Below are 14,730 nucleotides of genomic sequence, written 5' to 3' on the forward strand. Positions count from 1 at the left end.
TTAAAAAAGAGCAGCAAAACTAATCAATACATAGATCACCACCAGGAACATGTTGCCATTGGACAAATATCGTTACTAAGCATTTTGCCACAAATTAAATTTTAAAACTTGAAAACGCTCCTGTCTCTATGAAAGAAGATCACAGAGCAAAAGTCCCTTCATCTCAGGGATGAGATGAAGACACAACGGGAAGTGATGAAATGTCAGCTGGCAGAGCTCAGGAAAAAAATATCACAAGTGAGAATAGACTGAATGGTAACACAATGGGAAGCGTAGAGTGTACGAGTGAGAAAAACAAATAAGATGAAAATTAAAAACAGAACAAATTAGAGGGAAATGATAGATATTGGGGAAAAAAAGACCTAACAAATACATAAATGGGCTGAGTCCTTAAGAAAGAAAAATTAAGCAGAAATATTTTAAAGTGTCATGTAATAAAACTTTCCTCAAATAAGAGACAACCTGACATATATAAAAAGGACATACTGTTAATTACCTCTTCAATGGCCCTATCTGCAAATAGAGTCACATTATACGATGCTGTGGGGTTAGGAATTTGGGGAAACACAGTTCAGCCCATAGCATATATTTTGGAACTTTTAAATGACCAGTGAAGCTGCAGGAGCTTCAGTCTTGCTTCTGCATTTTTGGTAACTCAGTTCCAAACACAATCAGTTTTATTAATGTGTCTTCACTTTTCCAAAATCCTGATCCCTTTATTTCTTGGTAAATTTGGTATTTCTTGGTATAATTTATGTCTTGTATAGCTTAGAGATAGCCAAACTTTGTTATTGGCCTGAGACAATTTTTAAAATTGTGGCAAACATGGAGTTTGGTGATATGTCTAGTGGAAAGAAGGAGTTGGAGGCAAAAAGGATATAAATAAAAGACCTAACTTTTCTTGCTCTGGGGGAAAAAAAAGGACATAACTTGTGCCAGGAATAATAGAAGAGTCAAAAACAAGGCATATCCTACTAAAGTTACTAGACTTTAAAGATAAAGGCAGAATCATTTGGCAACCAAGCAAAATGATCAAGTCACTCAAAAGAAGAGAAATATATGTATTGCATTTGATATCTTCATAGCAATGATCAATACCAGTAGACAGTAAAGAGAGCAACTCCCACAAGATAAGTAAGGAAAGAACATGTGAGGTATGAATACTATAAACATCCAAACTGCCCATCAAATCTGAAAACTACCAATAGTTTCAACTTGCAGGGAGTTCATGGACTATTGTTCCCAAGAGTCCTTTTTGAGGAAATTACAACATAAACTGAGAAATGACTGAGGAAAAGATTTGGTGGTGAGCACCAAATATATTTTAACGTAGAAGTGGGATTAAAATAACATAAAGTTTAGGATGACAAATTAGAAGGCAAATGTCACATGCCTGACAACGTAGAAATGATACAATTAACAAAAATTGGGAAAGTAAGAAAGAAGTTTCATTCATGTTAGATCAGTAACAGCTGAGAGACAAAGGACTTAAACCAACAAGTCAAGTAATAGCCGTATAAGCAAATTTAACAAAAGCACAAAGAAAAATCATATTATTGAACAAAATTGTGTGGTGGAAGAGGGGGAGGGGAATGAAGAAACATGTTCATTTATCATCAGTCAGCATGGATTTGTTACTGCCCTAGAAAAATAAAGGGCGACAACAATTATAATTATATGAATCTATAAGTATAAAGGTACTACCAGAACAAACATATAACACACCCCCCAAATAAAAACGAAGAAAAAGATTACAGGTCCAGTGAAAACTTCAAAAAATATATAAACAGTAAATAGCAGAAAAGAGTATGAGAAATACAAAACCAAACTGTCTAATATAACAACAAATTTAAATGTGCTCAATTTCATGATTTTAAAAAATGGATTTTTTAGTTGGATCAAAGGCAAAAAAACCCGATTCACATCTAAAATAAAATGATTCTGAAAATTTGAAATAAAAGGATGGGAAAAGTATACCAGGCAAATCAAAATCAAAAGAAAGCAGGGATCAAAATCTAAAATCATAGATGCACGAAGAAACCCTCAAAGGATACACAGACACTCGCAGTAGTGGTTGCCAGAAATAGGTGATAGTGGGAACTGGACAGATCAGCATCATGCAAGGGAGGTAGACTTCTCACTGAACAATGTTTTATATGTTCTATTATTTGATCAGTGTGAATATATGCTGCTTTTCATATAAGAAAGTATATGAAAAACAGCATATTCTGTTTTTTAATAAGACAGAAATGGAACCTGGACCTACCTCATAAGCAAAGTTACAAATGAAAAGCCTTTCCACTTGCCTAACACCAGCGGTACAAGATAGTGTGGATTTCTGCACATTAGCAGTTGATTCTGTCCTCTGTTGTCTGAAGGTAAGCACATCAGAATCACAAGGCATTCTGAATGCCTCAGAGCTCTCCTGAGGTCCACTGTGAAAGCCAAAATGTTACTTCTGAAATAAACCCTAGCTGGTTTACTGAGATCTGTCTCTCAACTAGACAAGGAATTTTCATTGTAATTGACTGGGTTTCAGGACAATTAAACCAATAACTAACCGATAGGCCTTTGCAAGTTCTTTGACAGGGATAATCTTTCTAGGATAATTTATTTTTCTGAGTTAAAAAACAAATGATAAAAAATTCATATGCAATTCATATGCAAGGGTAGATACCTGTTTTCTGGGCCTGAAGCTTACAACTTGGGGAGCTTTCTTTAAGAAAATGAACATAAAATTGCAAACACAAAATTATTCATAAAAGCGGTTATGTACTTAGAATGAGAAAATAAATCTCAACAAATTACTGGAGTTTTGTAGAGCTGAATCCTTTTCTTCTCAGATCTCTTTTAGGAAAGGCACCTGAAATGCTTACCTGGAAATGATTCCTGCTTGCAACCTCGCTTCCTCTCTTCACCCAGAACACCCTAAAACTCCCCGCAACTCCTAATACTCACAAGGGACTTTGTAGATAAGGCTTATAAAACTTAACCTACATTAGCTTCACTAGCAATCTCCTTTATGTGGCGAAAGCCATGTCATTAACCTAACACCTTCTAAATGAATAATGGTCATCAATTCCTCTCACTATTCAGAGTAACAGCATCTGCTGGGTTAATGGCATAATGTTTGCATATAAGTGAGTCTGCCATGGATTATGATACATGTGAGAAACCATTAACCATTTATTGAACCTGTTTAAGATTATCAAAGAATGTCTTTAACCTTGCTGTGATGACTTGTTTTCTTGATGAACTTGGCAAGGCTCTTCCCAGTTATTCAATCAAACACTAATCTAGGTGTTGCTCTGAAGAAATTTTGCCTATATAGTTGAAGTCCCTAATCAATGGATTTTAAGTAAGGAGATTATCCTGGATAATTTGGGAGAGCCAGACTTAAATCAGTTGGAAGGCCTTAGAAGCAGGACTGAGGCTTCCCTAAGACAGAAAAGAAATGCCAACACTGGACAAAACTTCTGCCTGTGCCCATGGAGTTCAGTCCTCTTCCTTTAACTACCTGTGGACGGCTCTACTCCTTTTGGACTTGCTCCACCAGCCCTCACAATCCCATAAGGCAATTCCTTGTCATAAATTTCAATACATGGTCCTGCTTGTTCTGTTCCCTGCACCCCGACTGATACACTTGCCATAAAGTGCATTGTTTAACGCAGAATCATCGTGAAGGGCGAAGCATTCTTATTGAGACAAATAGACTGGTTTGTCAAGGTTCCTGCAGTTTGTGACTGGAGTCTGTCAGATACTCCTTGAAAAGAAAATTTATGTTTATTCAAATATACAGCTTATCTTAAAGCACCTTCAAGTTCCCACATAGGTGTTATGTGGGACCTCAAGCCTTAAACTTCTCGCCTTATGGGTCCAACAACTTACTTAGAATCTTGGTGAGTAGTTCACTCAGAAGGGTGAGTAACAGCCAGTGTATTTGGACTCATTGCATCCAAATGGACCCATCTTTAAAGCTTCTAAGGGCTTCCTTCTCACTTAAAATAAACCCAAGTTTCTTGCCCAGGCTACCTCATCCCACATGAACGGATCCCTAATTCTTCCACCCAAATCTCGTGCTCACTATGAGCGTCTCTCACACTCTACCCTGGCAACACTGACGTTTCTGACCCTGGAATACGCCAACCTTGTTCCCACCTCAGTAGCTTTACACTTCTGCTCCCATCCTTGGAATATTCTGTCCCCATTCGTTTGTGGAACTGCTTCCTCTTATCTTTCAGGATTCAGCCCAACAATCAGAGAGAGCTTCACTGATGCCCCCCCTTAGTCACGTTCCATCACATTGTCTTGCTTTATTTTCCTCGTACCTTTTGTCAATATCACTATCCAAATGTATCTTCTTATATTCAGTTATTTATTTATTGTCTATCATGCCCCTAGGTGATAAATTCAATGAGAGCAAAGACCTTGTTTGTCTTTATACCCCATATACCCTTAGCACCCAGCATTGTGTCTGGTACTTACATAGAAGATGGTCACAAAAATGTATTTGTTGAATAAGTGAGCAAATGAATGAAGATACCTCCAGGCTTGTAAAGGGGTGGGATCACTCCTCACACTTTGGAATTCCTGCCTTCCAGAGACCCGAGGGACTCTATTATGGTAATAGAAGGCTGGTCCTCCATGTCATTTATCTATATATCCATCCACTTACCGCAACCCCTGCTCTTAAAAATTAACATCAAGTGTTATTGGTAACCATTTATGTTCTCTATTTCCTACTTGGGAAAAGATGACATTATACATTAATCACTTCGTTTTATAGTTGGCTGCCCAACAAGGCTTGTTATAATGATAACCAAGAGGTGTTTTAAAAGCGATGAAAATGAAAGACGTGGTGGTCATGAAGCTATTCAAACATTTTCACTAAAATAAAATGATTCAGTGATTTTCATAAAGCAAAGTTAATCTTTATCATCTGATCCCTCCCTTGCCCCCTAATTGGAGACTAACTATATATCAGATGAACAACAGTGGCAAACCTCACAAAGTCACCCTGGCAAGAAGGGACTTAGCGACTATGTAAACACAGCACTGCAATGACCAGCTGTTGTTAGTTTATGAATATACGGTATTCTGAAAACTTTCTCTTCAATTCACATCCTCCATCCTATTCTAAGTCCTCTAGATAAGTGCTTCTCAAACTTTAATGTGCATAAAAATCACCTAGAAATCTTGTTAAAATGCAGATTCTGATTCCATAGATCTGAGTTGAGGCCTGTGATGCTGCATTTCTAACATGCTCCTGGGTGACGCCCAGGCTATATCCACTGCCCGCATTTTGACATCAAGGTTCTAATTCCTAAATATAGACTCTAGATCAGGATGGCCAGGCTGTCATTTAATTTCAGCCATCACTGTGTAACAATCAGGTAACAAAGCAACAGGTTGTTGGCAGAGTAGTGAGAATTTATCAAAATGCTTTAGTGGTCTTCATATGGCTCTTAAATGATCGTGCTTGGGACCCGTTCAACCTTTTTTTTAAGACTTTTTTTTTTTATGAGCTGTTTTATTTTTACAACAAAATTGAAAGGAAGGTACAAGTATTTCTCATATATCCCCTGCCCGCACACATGCAAACCCTCCCCCGTTATCAACATCAGTCACCAGAATGGTATATTTTTTAGTAAGGGTGAATCTACACTGACACATCATTATCACCCAAAGTGCATTGTTTACCTAAAGTTTCACTCTTGGTGTTGCACATTTTAAGAATATTTAAAGGATAATGACAAATATCCTTCATTATAATATCATACAGAGTATTTTCATTGCCCTAAAAAAATCCGCTGTGCTCCTATTCACCTCTTCTCCTCCTTCCCTGGCAACCATTGACCTTTTTATTGTCTCCATAGTTTCGCCTTTTTAGAATCCCATAGAGTAGGAATCATTCAGTGTGTACCTTCTCAGATTAGTTACTTCCACTTAATAATATTCATTTAAGATTCTTCCATGTCTTTTCATGGCTTGACAGCTCTTTTTTTTAAGTGCTAAATAATATTCCATTGTCCGGATGTACCACAGTTTATTTATCCATTCACATGCTGAAGGACATCTTCGTTGCTTCCAAGTTTTGGCAATTATGAATAAAGCTGCTGTAAAGATCTGCATGCAGGTTTCTGTATGAAAATAAGTTTTCAGGTCCTTTGGGTAAATACCAAAGAGCATGATTGCTGGATTGCACGTTAAGAGTATGTTTAGTTTGTAAGAAACTGACAAACTGCCTTCCAAAGTGGCTGTACAGTTTTGCATTCCCACCAGCAATAAATGAGAGTTCCTGTTTCTCCACATCCTCACCAGCATTTGGTGGTGTGAGCGTCCTGGAGTTCGGCCATTCTAATGCGTGTGTAGCGATAACTCATTGTTCTCTCACTTTGCATTTCGCTGATAACATATGATGTGAAGCATCTGTTGAATCTCTTAAAAAAATGTTTTTCACATGTTAATGACTTCTGTTTTATAGGACTCAAATTATGGTGATATCATATAAACAAAGATATAAAATAATAGGAAGGATTTTTTTACTTCTAAGATATCTCTGAGTTTTGTGCTCAGTCTGGATCTTCAGTTATCTAAGATTTCCTGGCATGAATCATGTGTAGAAATCTCTCATTTCCTACTAAAAATGACTATATCTATAAATGCATTCTTCTTGTATTTAATGATTTGTCCAAGTAAGAAGATTTCCACAATATTTGATTCTTTTTCTTTACTGGTACTAGATTTAAGATAGTATTTTAAAGCAAAGATATATAAGGTTGATTTTACTAAAATCCTGTGTGTATACTTTTCACCTGTAGCTTAAGAATTATAGAGAGTAAGTTTGTATATCAATGAAAAACCTGTATTGTCTATAGCACACCCTTCTGAGTAGGCAGATTCTGGCTGAGTTCACCATTTTTGAACTATTTTGCCCCTCTCTGTAAATTGCAGGTTACCATGGATATGCAAACTCCGTCTCATCTGGTAGAGTGTTAACTGACTTGCTCCGCTTCCTTGGAAACACCAGTTTTTGTACCTACCTGCAAATTGGGTCAGGGACAGTTATCTTGCACAAATTATCAACTCTTACCAAATTTTCAATCCTCCCACTTTTCTTCAATATCTGGCCACAATCCTCCAAACGTTTTCAATTCTTCTCACATCTGTCTAAAACTGAGAACTAAAACCTGACAGCCCAGATCTTTATTCAGACTCTATGCTGCCTTGCAGCTGTCCTTTGCTCTCAGGACCTCCAGAACACCAAAACAACTGAACTTCCCCCCCTCCTAACATCTGGTTCAACGGGTTTTACAGAAGCAATGCCAACAAGAATCCCTGAGAGACACTTCTCAAGACAGTTTTGCCCCACCCAGAAGATTCATGATCACCTCTGGGTTGTTCAACAATGAGCGGTAATCATTCATCTTGAACAAAAGTAAGGGGGCTGACAACATTGACCTTTACCCTGTGCAACTAGAAAGTGGAGGCAGTTAAGAAATGGCCCGACCCTCTTGCATTCCAGAAACAGATAACAGCAAAGGACCACTCTTCTCTCTCTCATTCTGAAATAAGACCCTCTTCACCCTCCTCCCAAGTCTAATAAGACTCATGGATTCATTAACCTGTCTCTATAATAGCTCAAGCCCCCTTCCTTTTTTTGAGATACTCCTCTTTAATGACTATTCTCCCTGTTGCAATAGCTTGAATAAAATCATCTCTTTAATTGTCCCGCACATTTTGTCTTTGACAAACAACAACAACAAAACAATTCACCTGAGGTATCACTAATGCAGCATTTTCTCTACGCTGGAAGTTTTAAAGATTTTATAGGTACAATATGATGACTTCTGGGGAATTTATTGGCAAAACCTGACCCAGAGCCACTTCTAAGTAGATTCCAGTTTTTTGAATAAAGCGTATCAAAAAGGGGTTTCAAGCTGTTTGAGAACCCACGGGGAACAACTTGGAAGCTAAAGAGAGAGTGTGAAAGATGTTTCAACTTGAAAGGGAAAGAAAGAAAATACAAAAGAACATTAAAAACACAGTAGGTAAAACTGAAAAGTCACCTGGGGCTTATGAAGTGTCTGAAAACTGTCCCAAGTTCCAAAGCGGTAGTTTAGAATGTTGAAAGTAAGTCTGGCAAAATGCCTCTCATCATACAATTGCCAAATAACCTTCAGCACACTGTAATTATGGAGATTTCAGGAATGTGTGTAAAATGCAGTGCAAAGACTTAAGGTAGACTCTGTAATGATAGTGTGGAGGAGGGCATGTATTAGTAATTGAGATTTTTTTTAAGTGCTCATTTATAATAACAATTTTTAAATTCAGTAGCCTCCTACGAAAAAGGAGATGAACAAATTTAAATGAAAGTGATAAAAATAGGTAATATTATAGTGAAATAGCTGGTATTAGAAAGCCGCATAAGAATAGGTTGCCTAGGGACTACAATTTCAACGTTATTTGAACAAGGGAGGCTGTACCTAGAAATATTAATAACATGGACACCTGTGAAACAGGGACACTTCTCAACTAGGGTCCACCTTTTACTAGCTATGCGAGACTAGGTATGTTATTTAAACTCTTTTTTCTATCCCACAGAGTCTATGCCAGAGACTCTTTATATAGTAAATAGAGGCAATAATAATTCCTATAACATAGAGCCATTTAGTGGAATAATAATGATAAAATACCATCAATAAAGAAGGTGTCAGGCTCTGTGCTAAGGGCTTCACATGGGTTATTTCACTTAATGTTCACAGCAACATTATGAAGACGGTAACTAATACGATGCCCATTATTAGTTGAAGAAACTAAGGCATAGAGAGTTTAACAGACCTGCTAAAGGTCATATAGCTAGCAAGTGGTAGAGTCTTGATTTGAAGCTAGGTTTATGCTTGAAATTTTGCCCTTACTATACCTTTATTGCTTTGAGTCTTCCAAGTTTTATTCATTCTATAAATGGAAATTCTCCAAAAGACAACCATAACCATTAACACTTTATAACTGAGTAGGAATAATGACTGTGATTTCAAAGGTTACAAAATAATGTAAAGGACCAGGAGTGGGATAGAAAGCATGAATAACCAGGGAAGATGGTACTATGCCAATGATCAGTGCATTGCCCCTGAGCTCCAAAGCCACTCTTCACTGCTTGCTGCGTGATAATGGACCAGAGTCTTGTAAATGGTTCTCCTTTGACAGCTGGTACAAAGTTGAGCTCTGTCACTAGAGGGCACTAGAGGGACCCTGGAGGAGAAATGGATTTCTCTCCAAGCGGGTGCTCCCCTCACCAGGCTCCTGCAGGGCAGTTCCTCCAGCACTAGAGTCCTACAGCATGACTTCCCCAGGACCAAGCTCGTCCAGTGCCTTCTGCAGCTCCAGACTCCTGTGATGCAAGGATGGCTTTTCCAGAGCCACAGCTTCCCTTGCCACCCTCGCAGGTGACTTTGCAGCAGAGTGCCGCCTGTCTGCCAGCATGCAATGAATGACTTTCTGTAATCCCGCAGGAGGCAAGAAGAGGGCCGCCAGTGTAACTCCTCCCTGTGAACAGCCTCCCCTGCAGCCCCTTGATGGCTTTGCAGTGAGTTCTGAGACACAGCACCTCCCTGTGGATGGCTTCCCCTGACGCCCCTGAGAGCAGATTTCTGCAAGTTCCATCTGCAGCAGCTCTGCCACCTTGCCAGGTGGCAAGACAGCGATAAGCCCTCTTGCACAAGGTCTGGGTCTCTGCCCTAGCTTAGGTGGGCATATTCCCTGGTCTATCTCAGGCCTGGGAGTCGTGGCTTCTCTTTAGATCTTCTATTCCTGTGTTCTTTAGAATTCTCTTTGCTGCTTACTGGCCAATGTTCTATACTGTGCATATATTATATCTAAAATCGGAAGAAAAAATGAACTGAAAAATAAAATTAATTCTAAAACATGCCTTGACTGTAGTTGCTGCTGACTATAGTTGCTCTTCAGTTACCTTTCTTTTTCTTTCCTCCCTACTGTAGTCAGTTTCTTGGAAAAGTGTTAGCTTTTCTTGGTAGATGTCCCACAGGTACTTCCGACTCAACATATTCTGAAAACTAACTCTAAATCATCTTCTCCTCCTATATTTCCTCTCTCAGTAATTGTCTCTCTTTGACATAGTTATCTGGGCTGGAAACCTGATAGTCATACATGTCTTAACATCTCATCAGGGCACAAAATCCTTTAAATTCTATCTCTGTAACACTTCTCAAATTAATAGTTACTTCCTTTCTAGGGTCCCCTTATCTTCAAAATAATAATAGTTACCATTTATGAGTGCTTATTATGTGCTAGTCATTGTGCTAAAATTAACCCACACAACTCCAAGAAGCAGGTACCATTAGCCCCATTTTACAGATGAGAAAACTGAGACTTTGTAGCTTATTTAATTTATCCAGATATAAACATCTAGTAGAAGGCAAAGTGAAAATTCAAAAGAAGATAGCTGCGTCATACAACAAGTTCCCACCACTCTAATACATACACTGCCTTCAGTCTAGCCCCACTATAATGCATCAACTACACAGTTTCCAGAAAGCTTTCTAGAATGCAAATCTGGTCATGTCACTTGCCTGCTTAAACATTTCAACAGGAATTTTGTTTCTGGATAGGATTTAATAAGTAGTGGCAGGTCTTCCTTCTCATTGCACCAGATAGAAAAAAAAAAAAAAGGTAAATTACAGAAATAATATTCTTAAAGCCTTCAGAGAGCTGTGAAAACAAATATTATCAAATTAAAATTCATGAGATAGTAGAACCATTCTCAGATGAGCTGAGATTGCCAAATCATTTCTTACCTTTGGGGATTAATCATGTCTGGGCATTGCTAAGAAACAGGCTTGCCATAGACAGAGAGATTTTCTAAGGGAAGGGAAAATCAGAAGAGCTTTTGATGACTATGTGGGTTGGTGTGATGGACTGGAATTTGGAGCAACTTTATAACTGTGGCCAGGGTTCCCCACAGGACATATTCTGAGTGCTGGGGTAGTGTGGGAGGCTGTGGATTGGACTGGGGAGGCAGCTTAATGTTTCCTGCGGTCACAGTATTCCACTACAGGGAGAGGCCTAAAACAAACATTTGAAACTGAAAGTAAACGAAGTCTAACCAAAGCCATAACCCAGCACTGACCGAACTCCATCCCTAATTGGATTAACATGATCCACCCTTCATGCTCTCTGTCCAGCTAAGGAAAGGGTGCACTGCCTCAGAGGAAAAACATTAAGTTCATTATCTGTAGATCTTTAACACATAATTTCTGTCATATAATAAAAAATTATACAGAAATTACAGGACTTGCAAGAAAGAAGGAAAATGTGACCAATAACCAAGAGGAAAAAATAAGACGTTAGAAACAGATCCAAGGATCACCCAGATACTGATGTTAGCAGGCCAGGACTTTTAAATTATTATAAATATGTTAAAGAAAACAGAGAGAAAATTTGGACAAAATGGATGAAAACAGAAGTAATTTCAACTGAGTATTAGAATATATATAAACAAGATTCAAATGGCATTTTAGAAATATATATACATATATATATACACACATATACATATAAAATCTGAAATTGGGAACTGATATCATGGGTTTAAAAGAGACTGGCAAAAGAGACAGGACTAGTGAATGCAAAGATAAGTCAATATAAAATATCCAAAATGAAGCCCAGAGAAGAAAATAAAATGGAAAAATGAGAAGAACATAAGAAATGTTTGTGATATGATGAAAATCCAACGTATGTGTAATTGCAGTCCCAGAAGGACTGGAGAGTGGGAACAGGAAAGAAACAATATTTGAAAAGATAATAGCTGAGAATTATTCAACATTGAAGAAAGATGTATTCAAGGATTCCTATCAACCCCAAGCAGTATATATACAGAGAAAAGCATATTTATGCCCACTGTGATAAAACTGCTAAAAAACAAGGATAAAGAAAAAAATCTGTAAAGCAGCCAGAAAAAAGATTGCATTCAAAGAAGCAACAATAATATGAAGAGTGGAATTTTAAACAGGAACTATAGGAGCAAGGAAGCAATGGGATGGTATCTTTAAAGAGTTGAAAAAAACTGCTATCTAGGGTTTTAAACCCAGTGAAAAAATCTTTCCAAAGTCAAAATAAAATAAACGCATTTTTCAGACACATAAAAGCTGGGAAAATTACTCACCAGCAGACCAACATTATAAGAAATACTGCAGAAATTTCTTCTGAATAAAGGAAAATAATCTCAGATGGAAGCCTAGTACCCCGAAAAGAAATAAAGTACTGTAACCTCTAGAGTAATCACTAAAAGGCTAACACAAAGAGATCTACAAACTGAACAATTAATAGAAGAGATAAAATGGGATAATTCAGAATACTTGACTAAAACATTCCAATGGTTCCTCATTTCTGGTAAAATAAATACCAAAGTCCTTAACACAGTATACCAGATGCTCCATGATTTGGCCCCCATTTACCTCTCTGGCCTTAATTCTCATCATGTCCCTTCTAGAACCCAGCCATCTGGGACTACTCATAGCTCCCTTAGTACACCATCCATATACTGTTCCTTTGCCAGAAATATCGTCCCTCTTTTTCCTTACCTAACTAATATCAATTTAACTTTTAATATCTAGCTCAGGCACAATCTGGTTTCTCTGAAAAATCATCTATGAACCTCCACGTGATCCCACAGTACCCAGTGCTTATCTCTATTATAGCCTTTGATGTAAAACATAATGGTTTCCTAATCTAGTTCCCTCAACTAGTCTTCAAGAGCTTTGAAAGCTGTACCTCTACACGTCAGCTCTGTGCCTCTACCACCCAGCACAAGGGTCAGCACAGAGAAGGCATTCAATATTCACCAGGAAGGCTAAATAAACACATGAGCAAACATGATTTCTGCATCAGCTATTTGAAGACTGCTATTATGCAGAGCATGTTACCATCCTCTCCCATTCTCCAGATCTTTATTTCTAAATAGCACACCAGTACCTCAAACTCAGCACATTCCAAACTCAACTCTATTCATCTGTGTCAAACTCAGTCAACGTGGCACCATCTGAAGTCACCCACTGCAGCCAGCTTGGAATCATTTGGACTCCTGCCCTACTTCATCCACAATGCGTCTTTCCTTATGTTTCCTTGATCTTGACTTCCTCTTCTTCTCCCTCACCCTTTGAACTCCTACTCATTTTAAGCCCCAGCTCAGAGGTGACTTCCACTAATTCCTTCTTATGCCCCAGGCAGAGTTAATCTGCCTTCTTCCCTGATGCTTCCACAGAACCTCATTTGTGGTGGCACGTGTCATGCATTCTGTTGTCCTCAGTAGTTTACATCTGTCTCTCCCTCAAGTCGGTGAAACTTCTTAAAAAAGGAAATATTTTCACTTGCAGAGAAGGCAGATGAGTGGAAATATATAAAAGGGAGCAAAGGAAGAAAAGCTGAAGAAGAAAGTAGAAAAGCAAAAGAGAGAAAACATCTTTTTTAAATGGTGTGGAAATTATAGGAAAATTTTATATTAAGAAATCCAGGAGAAAAAATTCTCTTTGAAAATGTATTAGAGTTTTTTTTGTATTTTCAGTATTCCCAACCAGCCGTTCACCCCCAACTTCCCCTACACATCCTCCCTGCCCATGAGGAGAATTTATCTGCAGATGAAGGAGAATTCTCCTGCTGCAGAACATGCAAGGCTCCTCACAGAAACAGGAGCTCCCAGGGCTGAGGAGAGGCATTTGCTGCCCTCAACCTTGCTCTCTCCCACTTCTTGGCTCTCCAGCTTCTGCAGTCTCCTTCTCTCCTATTTCTCTTGCCTCTATTCTGACTCCTTGCTCCATCTTGGTTTCCTCCTGTGTGCATGTTCTCTGTCTGGACTGTCTTTACACTTGGTTCTGGCTCCCTGGATCTTTTCTTACTGTCTGTTCCCCACATTCTCTTCTGTCTGTGACTCAGCAGGACAAGATAAGTCCTCTCCATCTTTATTCTTGAAGATGAATCATCCTGGGGAAAAAGCAGTAGGCTGATAGACTGAAAGCCCAGTCAGATGCACTAAAGGTTATTTAAAGCCCTAACGTTTGTGGATTCATGTTTTTAGAAGAAATGAGAAGATATCATAGACGATCCTCCTGAGAGCAAATGAACGATTATAGATTTAGAAAAGAGAAACTGAGAAAAAGCAAAGGAAGCTGATAATAATTAGACTGGAAATATAGCGGTGAGAAATGACAGCTGTACCTTGTTTACAAGTGGAATTAAAAAAAAAAGAAAGTTGACCAGCTGTTATAAGGAACCAAGCAGAGACAAGAGGCTTAAACTTCCCCAAGTGTAGACATAAATGCCTCCCTCCTACAAGGGTTATTATTTCTCAAGGATGATGTTGAACCCCCATCTCAGAGGATTTGAAAAGTTTAGAAACCACAGATCTCAGATGGTTCGAGTGCAGTTCTGATCTTTTGACTGTTACAAGTTGAAAAACTTCTCTTTTCATTAATTATTTTAAATGAGTTCCCTGCAGTGTCCATATGCTTTCTGAGTGCCTCGCTGAGTAACAGGTTGTGTCGCCTGCACTCCCGTCAGGTCCCTCTTTGCTGGTAGGATGTTTGTACAGAAATTACTCTTCAAATTCTTAGACACTCGGAAGCCTATACCAGTGCGAAAAATAGAGCATTCTTTTGCACATCTTGTTTCCAAATCCTCGGAGATCATTCACTTCTGTTTTCTAAATTAAGCTTTCTT

At 38.4% G+C, this 14,730-nt stretch overlaps 1 protein-coding gene across 1 annotated transcript in view; it reads right to left on the reverse strand.

The window, feature by feature from the left end:
* WDR49 (WD repeat domain 49) overlaps window positions 1-14,730 on the reverse strand; it is a 156,008-nt gene that overhangs the window by 1,972 nt on the left and 139,306 nt on the right.

This window comes from Balaenoptera musculus, chromosome 4 (genome assembly GCF_009873245.2).
Source record: "Balaenoptera musculus isolate JJ_BM4_2016_0621 chromosome 4, mBalMus1.pri.v3, whole genome shotgun sequence".
Classification (NCBI taxonomy): domain Eukaryota; kingdom Metazoa; phylum Chordata; class Mammalia; order Artiodactyla; family Balaenopteridae; genus Balaenoptera; species Balaenoptera musculus.